The sequence below is a fragment of the Formica exsecta genome, unplaced genomic scaffold, assembly GCF_003651465.1.
Source record: "Formica exsecta isolate Colony F162 unplaced genomic scaffold, ASM365146v1 scaffold120, whole genome shotgun sequence".
Taxonomy (NCBI): Eukaryota; Metazoa; Arthropoda; class Insecta; order Hymenoptera; family Formicidae; genus Formica; species Formica exsecta.
The window spans coordinates 1,230,299-1,241,654 of record NW_021848537.1 but is presented as its reverse complement, the minus strand read 5'-3'; positions in this window follow the sequence as shown (position 1 = coordinate 1,241,654).

Genomic DNA, 11,356 nt, shown 5'->3' with positions numbered 1-11,356 from the left:
GCAATCCGCGGGGAAATTCTTGAATGGGACGTCGTGCGCGTTGTTTTGAGAGCGTCAAAGCGACGACCAGGCTGGCACGTGGGAAGAAGTGTTTGTTTACAGGCATTTATTTCGGCAGTCCCCTGCGGGAGCATATATAAACACATTGTACGCACGTACGTCGTTGACTAACGCTGCTGACCCCGCGGCCGCAGGTCAAACTTCCTCCGCCGCGGTTGCGACCGATTATGGAATTGTCGACTTTAAAATAGAGCAACGAGTGTGTTCGCTTGATTTTCGGAAAAATTGTCTTTGTTCTCTCTATCTCTGGCACATCGAGCGCTTGTTTAAAATTTATCGAAATAATTTTTCGGAGTTAAATTTAGCAATATTACAATTATTTTTATATATTTTGTTTTTTATTTTATTATACAGTTTTTCTTGTATAAAAAGAGAAATTTTTGGAATTATAGTTTATCGTTTTATATCTTACAATTATTGTGATGGTCTAAAATTATTAATAAAAAAGCGAGATTTTTCAGAAATAAATTTAATAACAAATTAGATGTGAAAAGTGCTCCCTGTATTTGCTAATTTTTATAAAGTAATCTAGATAAAGAATAATAATTTTTGAACCTTGGAATAATTAAAATTAAATTAGAATATAAACAAAAATTCTCATTAATTAGAATAGTTATTTTTATAATAACTACATTATTGTGAATAATGCATAATATTATAATTATCGCATTTTCTTTAACAGTTTTATCTTTCGCTGCGTCGACACCTTTCTCCGGGTACAATCGCGATATCCTCTCGAGAGGACTTGAAATTAGGAATGGTCAGTTACACGGGAAATGGAGTCTGTCGCCTCTCGCCCCGCTTCTCGTATTACCCCCGCGGCTTTACACGTGGTGACGTCCGCCTCTGGGATAAGCTATTGACGCGCAACGTCGGGACGCCTCTTGAACCCTCGATCCACCCCCGCGTTCAACTCTCTATCCAACCCCCTTTCTCGTTCGCGCTGTTCTCATCGCTCTCAAAGTACATCTATGCATTGTATAATATCGATTTGTTACCGAGAATTATTAAGAGAAAAAACGCAAGTTGCTTATGGGAGGCTCGCTTTTTCCATTTCTTCATGGAATAATGAGAAATTTTCTCGAAAGATTTGAGATTTAAAGAGGCAAATAATGAAAACGCATAGCATTTTTGTAATTATAGTATTTGAAAAATAATATTCTAATTGGAATTATCATGTAAAAATAATAATTAAAATAATATGATAAATACTATATGACTTTCAGTAGTTATAGATAGTTAGTGGGCGAACCATGGATGAAAAATATTCGCAATCTAGCATTTTCAAGATCTAATTTCAACTTTAAGAATTTTGTCTGATTTTGATATTCTAGAATTCTTCCGTTTTTAAATGATAACATTTTTCAATCACTAGTAAATCAAAGTTTTGTATTATACTAAAATCATGTAATAAAATTTTAGCGTTAAATATCCAAGTATCTGCGAAAAATACCATATATTATTTATTTCGAGTGATATTTAATATTATTTAAAAATAAATTAATGACGTTTTTAAATTAATAACTGGAATCAAATAAAAATTAAAAGTATAAACATACACACATATACATACATATATACATTTTTTCAATTAAATTAAACAAATTAAATTCAAAAGAACAGAGTTTTACTCTCGTATTGACGAATAAGCTGTACATATAATTCAAATTTTTCGCAATTCCCCGTTAATTTATTTCTGCAGGAAACAATCCGTTTGTAGTTCAGCGAATTTTCCCAAGCTTCGAGTTCGATTTTACAGAATTGTCATGTTTGAGATCGCAATTTCTCTGCGCTTTTTCAAAGATCAACGTGCTGACACGTACTCCTTTTGCGCTCTGGCCTCGTTGCCTCTAAAATTGATGCGGTTTCGACATCATTCCCTCTAACAATGGCCGTGTTGCGAAACTTTCGCAACTCGGCACGGCAAGACCGAAGCCAAGCCGAGCCGAGCCGAGCCGAGCCGGCAATCTCAGGATGATTTTGTGCAACTGCCGATGTCGTTCGTTCTACTTGTATTCTACCTTACCGGTTGTCTTGGACTGCGAACTTTCACATCCGAGAAAAAACGTCAACAGCCATAGTCAACCACGGTTGATCGAACAATATTTTAAAATCATCCCTCAATCGTCAATCATTTCTCGTTCAGCTCGTTTGCTCTTCTTGCGCCGAAATTGAATTTAATTCACACCCAGTAGTGGCTTTCAGTAAAATAAATATAAATCAAAAAGTTCCATATATTTTTTGCGAGCTGAATTATGAGTATAATTCTTTTCTTTTAATTTGATGGATTTTTCTATAAAAATTTGTTTTTTATTTTATGAAATTATATGTTCTTATTAAAAAATTATTTGCTTATTAAAAAAAAATTTACGAAGAATATTTACAAAAATTAAAATAATATTGAAAGATCAAAAAAAATAATATTAAAAGATTAAAAGAATATTTATATAAAGAGAAAACTTTTATATATTTATAAAGAAAGACAAGAGAGATAAAGTTATATAGACGATAACTTTAACCCTTTGATTCATTCGGTAGTTCGACAGCAAGGATCGGTATTTCTTTTAAACTCGATATTGCACGCGAGACGAAAGCAAGGAGATATTTTTCATTCAGAATTTCAAATCCTCGCATAAGACGGCCGAAGGATAATGCGGCCGTCGTGTCCGCTTATACCACCACCTACGGAGGTCGCTCGGTCGGCGGGAAATGTGGGTCAGCCCTCGTTCTCCTTGGGAATCTCGTACGTCATGAATAAATAGACATTTCGTGTGCCGGCGAGCTCGGCGATCTGCACTTTTGAACGTAATACAATACGAAAAATATGGCGAGAGACAAAAAAGAACGCGACGTGTGAAATAAAAAAAAATACATAATAAAATAAGTCAAATCCGTTCAAGAACCTTCGAATTTCTTGGCTTTTAAATACGCGATAACTATTATTTTTTTAAATAGTATTAAAGAAATTTTCTTTTTCTCTTTTTAATTAATAATTATATATTTTATTTATTATTTGAAAGATCTTACAAAGAGAAAAAAATGCGAAGCATATAAAAATCTCTAGAAATAATAAATAATATTATTAAAAAGAAAATAAATTCAGAAATATAGTCTTTAAAAATGTAGCTATATCAGAAAAAAAGGGAGATTTTAATAAGTATACTAGTGATACACTACACATAAATAAATGATAAGATAAATTCACTATCTCTTGTGGATTTCTCTATCTAAAAATATATACAAATGATTGGAAAAAATTATACAGATATTTTAATATAAAGATGTATACGAACATTCTTTTGTTTTCATTTGAGAATTAATGCTTGTTTAATCTTGCTTTCATCGTTTGCATAGTAATTAGATTCTTAAAAGAGTTGCTCTTACCTTTCCATATGACGCGTCGACGTCACACGACGACGTGCAGATGCATTGTACGCTACTCGTACTACTCGTGTGCAAATGCATGTGCGGGGGCGGTGCATGTGACGAAACGCCGTGGAATTTTCAAGCGACGTCATGCTGACGTCAAATACGCATCCCGATGTCTACCCCAAAGGCACGGTATATCTAACGAGTGGTCTAGATCACGGTTACGTAAAGGTACCGCACGTTGCAAATATCAATTTTAAAAATAGCATTGAAAAAGTCAGGGAGTATTTCAGAAATCAATCTTTTTTCCGAGATTTTGTTTTAATTTAATTAAAACAGTAAATTGGTCGATAATTTCGGATAAATTATTCAAAGTAATAAAATTTAAATTAGAGCTAATAAATAATAATTACAATAAATAATAAATAAATATCAAATATTATTTCAAAAATTTACTTGATATATTTCTTATTGTTAGAAAAAAATTATTTTACACTCCAATTATATTTGGAGAGGTTGTCAATTGTAATTTAGGCGGTGACCGTTATCACGGAGACGAAAGGAAGACGAGGTACACGGTGACCGTGGAAGTGAGGAGGCTCGTCTGACCTCGCTATTACAATCCCGTTAAGTCAGGAGTTCGTCTCGTGCCCTGCCTATACCTCCTCGCTAGGATCTCTCGCCGCTTTCCTTTTCTCCTTAACCGTCTGACCGCGACTGCTCCGACTATTTTGACTTCGAAGAAGAGAAGAGCCGAGGAATCTTTTACATTCTATAATTAAAGCTATCAAAGATTCAAGCTGCTTTCATTCTCATTTTAATTTTCTTATTTTGCTTAAATTGCTTAGAAAAATTGAGAAATTGTAGATATCACATTGTGAAGAGTTTAATGTCCTTTTCAAGATTCCAATAATTTAGACTTTTCTCCTTTCTCTTTTCAAATTTCGGGACATTAAAAAAAAATTTTAATAGAAATAGTATCTTTCAAAAATATTCAAGCTGTTTTCTTTCATTTATCAGTGTCTGATCGCGATTTCTTGAATTATTTAAAATACAAGAAATTAAAAATATATTATTTAAAAATTCGAGAAATTTTAAATCTTCGAAAACTGAAGATTTGAAAATATCATGCATCCGAAAGTTTTTCACAAGGATTCAGGAACCTAAAAGTTAAAAAAATCTCGACTTCAGAAATTGAAGTATCCTGGACGAGTGAAAAATCTGAGAACCAAAATCTAGACAATTTCTTTCATAGATTTCGAAATTTTTGTTCGAAAATTCTCGCAAGTAATAAATTCAAAAATTCATAAATGCCGTAATCGTTTAATGTAAAAATTTATTTTTTTATATAAAAGAGAATAAATAAATAAATATTTACATTTGAAGAAACCTTGAAATCGAAAATTTACAAATCCTCGAATTTTCCGATTAAAGGCTTCAAGTTGACGGTATCAGACACAAATTAAATATTCCGAAATTCTAACTAGAGTCAGAGATCCTGGAGAGAGCGAGAAATCGAGCGGATCCGAGGCGCGATGGAGTACGTTGTACTCTTGCGAACGAGCGAGTAGATTGTGGTACCGTGACACACGTAATAATACCTCCTCGCCCGTTATCTTCCCACATTTCTCTCTCCAGCTCCATTACTACACATCTCTTCCCCTTCACCCCCGGTGCAACAGCATCGACGTCGCTGGTTGCATTCCGCGCCTGGACCGCGAATTGAATGAGCGCGTCGGTAGTCCTCGTATTGGACATGCAATCAGTGCACGAGAATACCGTATGTCAGTTGAATCCGCAACAACCGGCTGGTTGTTTGAAAATTCAACGATTAGATGTCTTCGAGCGTTCCGGAATTCCAAACCCAAGAATTTAAAGATTCTAAAATTATGAATTCGACTGCTTCAGATACGTCAAAGTCATCTGTTCAAAAATCAAAGGATAAAACTAAAAAAAAAAAATCCACAAATTCTAAATTTCATAATTTAAAATCTTCAAATTTTCTCTAAAAATTCTAGAATTTCGAAATTGTTTAGTTCAAAAATTCGGAAATCTCTCAAAATTTCGAGATATTAAAAAATTTTAAAATTAAAATAGTATGTTTCAAAGATATTCAAGATGCTTTCTTTCTCTCTTCAGCGTCTGATCGCTTTTCTTGAACTCTACTTAAAATACACAAAATTGAATATATTATTTTAAAATCCGAAAAATTTCAAATCTTTAAAAACTGAATATTATCATAAAATGCAAAGAGTTTAAAAAATTCTCTCTATTTGAAGATCCTAAAATTTCCAATTTCAAGAGATCGAAGAAACCCAGGTGTCCGATTTGAAAATCCGTGCGCTTGCAGATCCTAAGATTACCGATCTGGATCGAGGACTCTTAAAGGATCACTAAATGTCAAGATCCGCGTTAAACGGTTACTTAATATTGTAACGTCCAGCTGGCGTTACGTAGTGACCGTCGTCGTCATTGTCGTCGTCCTGGCGATTGTTACGGCACTGAAACGCTATAGCATTATGGAGGCAGAAGGCCCATGGTATGTATGCACGTGGGCTGCTATAGCGCTACACTGCGGTGGGATCGATTCGGCCGGAGGTAGGTGGAACCACCCTCCCGAGCCGCCCAACCCCATTTACAAGCCTCAATATACACCCCCGCGGCGCGCCCCGTTCGTTTGTCTGTCTCCTTCGCACCCTCCTTCTCCCTCCGCGAAATATCCGCAGTTTGTCTCGAATAGTCCCGCGATCTCTCTCTTCTTTTTTCTTCCCCCTCTCGTCATTCTTCCCCCATTCTCTCATCTATCTCTCCGACTCTGGTCGCTCGTCGTGTTACTTTCTTGTTAGCGGGTAGAAGAGCAGATTTCTCGCCACCCTCGCCTGCGGAATTTTCGATTTACTTTCTTTCTACGAGAACGGAATTTTTGATTACGAAAGTGCTTATTATGCAATCGGAATTTTGCGAAAGTTACTCGTGGAAATTTGTTTAACGCTCGATACATGTTTAAGTGGAAAACGTCGATTTTGGTTTGCGATAAATGTATACGATAATAAATATAATAAAATAGTAAAAAATTTTTTCTAATATATTAAACTAAAAATAATTTAAAATATTTTAAAAAATTAATAAAATTAAAAATAATTAAAATTTATTAAACTAAAAATAATTAAGAACAAAGCGGAGATTAAATATATAAATAAATAAATTATTAAAACAAGTAGAGCAAATTTATTAATAAGTTAATTTAGAAAACAAAATAAAAGTTAACGAGAGAAATTAGTACGTCAAGCACGCGCGCATTTCGCTTTCAATTCAACTGCAAGTGCTTTTAAGTCAAGTAAAACTATGCGAATATGTAGTAAGAAAGGGTGAATATACTCTTCCGTATATATAGAATTATCTTCCCTTTGTTAAACGCAATTCCGCACCGTCAATGCGAAAGTGCATAGTCGCAACCGACCGTACATAGTTCGATAAGTCGCAATCGATATGCGTCAATAATTAAGATTAAGTTCCTTGACACCTTCCTTGGCAGCTGGATTTCGTTACTAATTGCCTCATAGGGTTATCACGAGATATCTTCCTTCAAACTACTTACCGCCAAATTAAAATTTCAATCAAGTAAAATTCACTTTATAAGTTTAACGAAGAAGAATCGCTCCTCGAATTAATCGCAACTATAAAATTGCATGTTAAAAGCTTGAGAAATTTTATACTGTAATATTAATTATTAAAATCTTTGGAGAATTGAAGAATTTTTCCGATAAAAAAATTTTCTTAATTACTCTACGTATATATGTCCAAATAAATATGTAAATATATAGACTAATGTGACAGAAAGAATCTATATGCTTATAGATGTATAAATAGATTGTTATTTTTTTCATGTCTAAAATTTGGTTTGTAAAATTTCTTATTTCTAAAAAATATTGACAAGTAAACTATAAATATTCTTATAAGGGAAAGGAGATAAAAATGCTACGGGTGGTCGAAGGAGCGAAAGAGAGAGAGAGAGAGAGGGGGTTGACATCAAAGCGGTTTTACGACACTGGCAGACGGCGCGATATTACATACGGTGCTTTCTATGTATTGAGAAAGCTTTCTCCTCCCCCCTTCTCCACTTCTCTCGCCCTTTTTAATTATGTTTCACTCCTCCTCTTCCGCATGCGTTCTTAATGCATTATCTTTTTACATGCACCGTGTATACATGTTTCCGTCCGCAGATTTTTGTCTAAGAGGACGGAATCTCCGTAAGAAAAAAAGAGAGGGTTTTTAAATTTGCGAGTCTAAACTTGAACGCTTTTAAGAGATACTTCTTTTTAGAGCCTTTAGTAGAGTTTGAGAAATTTGAGAAACAGATGTCTCGTAATTATAATGCATATTTATTTTCTAAACATGTTTCATTAAATAATTTTCTTTTTTGAAAGATATTTAAAGAAATTTTTTGATATTATTATTTTTAACGTCTTACTATGTATTCTTTTCCTACACAAATTTAAAAAAAATTTTGTTTGTTTATCTATATCTTTTTCCATTCTTTTGTTCCCTTTTTCTGTAAGGAGCGAAAGAGAGAGAGAGAGAGAGGGGGGTTGACATCAAAGCGGTTTTACGACACTGGCAGACGGCGCGATATTACATACGGTGCTTTCTATGTATTGAGAAAGCTTTCTCCTCCCCCCTTCTCCACTTCTCTCGCCCTTTTTAATTATGTTTCACTCCTCCTCTTCCGCATGCGTTCTTAATGCATTATCTTTTTACATGCACCGTGTATACATGTTTCCGTCCGCAGATTTTTGTCTAAGAGGACGGAATCTCCGTAAGAAAAAAAGAGAGGGTTTTTAAATTTGCGAGTCTAAACTTGAACGCTTTTAAGAGATACTTCTTTTTAGAGCCTTTAGTAGAGTTTGAGAAATTTGAGAAACAGATGTCTCGTAATTATAATGCATATTTATTTTCTAAACATGTTTCATTAAATAATTTTCTTTTTTGAAAGATATTTAAAGAAATTTTTTGATATTATTATTTTTAACGTCTTACTATGTATTCTTTTCCTACACAAATTTAAAAAAAATTTTGTTTGTTTATCTATATCTTTTTCCATTCTTTTGTTCCCTTTTTCTGTTAGGAATTAAATAAGAGCCTTATCACAAATTAATATTTACTACTTGTTCTAGAATAAAAACAAAAACCATCCTTCTCTGATATTTCCCATCCAAACATTTTTTAAAAATTATGTGGACAAAGATATAATACATCGGCGTCGATTTTTGTTTAAAAGAAAAAAAAAAACATCGCAGATATAATTAGATTTTAAATTATAAACGAGACGAAATTTTGCGAATATAAAGTTATAGAAGTAAAAAAAATAATAATTTGCATAATCTGTTTAACTACGGATTTCTCAGAATCCAGCAGATTTCTGTCGGAACACCCTGTAGTGGTACAATATACACGTCGACGGGACGTGCGCGCCGCGTGCCAGCTAGTCGGTGTGCCCGACGAAGGAGAGTAACAAGCAGCCGGCAATATGTGGGCCTTACCAACACACAGAGAAACACACACACACACACACGAAACAGTATGGGTCGCTTTGGCATAATAAGAGCGAGGGAACGGGACATAATACGTAGCCACCTCTGTTCCCGGTGGCCTCCCTGAAAGCTACGGAATGTACCACCCTTCCCGCGTCTTCGGCATCTCGGGACTGGCCCTCTTCTCGTCCCCCTTTCCCTTCCCTTCTTGCGAAAGATTTCGGGAACGGGAGTGACGTAAACATGTTAGTATATCATTAGATGATGATCGAACATGGCTACGATCGAGAGTTTCTGATTGTGAGAATACCAAAGATTTAAATTCTTTTCGAAAAGTAAGGGCTTCCGGATGTTTTCGAGAATACGAATAAATAATAAAGTTTTCTCCGAGTAATTTCGAGCAGTCTTTATATGTTATCAATATTCTTAATTTAATATTCCAGGATTAAATTAAGTCAAGTTATTCCTTGATTTATGTGTGTGTTTGTAATAGCCTAAATGTTTAAATAAACTATTTATTTTATATACTAAATAAATTATACATATTAAATTATATATTATGTTAAATACTAAAGAAAATTTTATCATTTTTCGAAAGAATTCTATTTCGATTTTAAGATCGAGTAATGATTAGTTCAATTTTAAAATTAATTTACACGTTGCTAATAATAATATATTAATTAATTCTAATTAATTAATATACTAGCGTAGCAATTCATAGCTGACACGGTGGTATCTTGTAATATTATGGTGAGTAAAAAAAAAGACTAATAAAAAATCTCGAAAGATAATATCACGAATGTAAATTGATGCGATACGCCAAAAGAAAGAGAGAGATCGCGATCGCGCACGATTTCAATTCTGCGCTCTTGATTGTCTTTAAAGCAATTAATATTGAGCAGCCAAGGCGGCGCTCCAAGATGGTGTGCGGGAGATAAACAGAAGCAGAGCCGAATAGCGTTCTACCAAGTATACATCGTGACTGCTCGTTCTATTCAATTCAATTAGATGAAGCATCAAATTACGACTGGCCTCCTCAACGCAAATATTTCTAAACGCGGTTGCTCCAAGATGCAGGAATGAGCGAGAGATTTCTTATAGTTCTTCCCTATTTTTTAAATTAATTTTTAATAATTTTTTTATTGTTGCACAAACGTGCTTATCTGAACGTGCTTATTTTTTTGCTATTATTTGGTCCGTGTGTGTTTAAATTAAATGAATCTCATTCATATATATCCGTAATATAATATATATCAATAATTAAACTTAAAATTAAACAATCATTCATTTAACTTTGAGCTTATGGCGGATCAATACTCATGCGAACGCCGATCGTATAATTTATTTAATATATAATTTAATTAAATGTATAAAGACTTAATAATTTATTTAAGTGATATATTACACACAGATGTATGATATTACAAGAATTATTTTATTATATAATTTAACTTGTAAATAAAAATAAATAATTTATTTCAAAATTTAGACTATTTTAAATGCACACATAAATCAAGGAATAACTTGACTTCATTTAATCTTGGAATATCAAATTAAGGATATTGGTAACATAAAGACTACTTGAAATTGATGTCAATTGAAACTGTCAATTATCAATTCCGGTACCGACATTATCCTCGCAGATTTAGAATCTAGAAGTAGTTTCAAGATGTAATAATAAAATAGTAGTAGTAGTAGTAATAATATCTATTTGTTCCCCAAGATGAAATGTTGTTCTTCGATTAATTTCCAGTCAGTTTTACATTATCCAATTTTCGACAAGGAGTTGTCATTCTGTTCTCCATATATTACATTTATTACACGTTTTCTCTCTAGTATTCTATTTCGAAGAGATCGCTATCTTCGAAGACTACACTAATCGATCGCGATCGAGTTGGCCCGGGACCAACTTTCTGCATGTCCATCTCGAAGCTGAAGAGAACCGCGCAGAATAAATCTCGATGTCTCCGGTCGATAGGTAACGAATATCATATGTTCGTATCGGTAAAAAATAGCATTGTCCCTGCGTGGTGTACAACGTTTATGTCATCATACATATCTCGCTTAGGTCAGTCAATTTATTATGTTATTATTGCGCACACTCGATGCGTTTTATATTTGCCTTCCTCTATTCTCGGCGATCAGGAAAATGTCGTAAAGTTTTTGAAGACAGTAAATTTTTAACGATTAAACATTTACGATGTCCTTTGATCGATATTATATTCTATAATTAATTATTTATGTATTATTTATATAAGAATCTATGTCTGTGCTAGAATTAGTCATACAGTGAATATTTATATTCTAAAAAAATATATTTTATTTTATTTTATTCCATCAAGATATGTGTGTGTGATTTTTTGGAAAAATTTTGTGGAAATCAAAATTTTAATCAA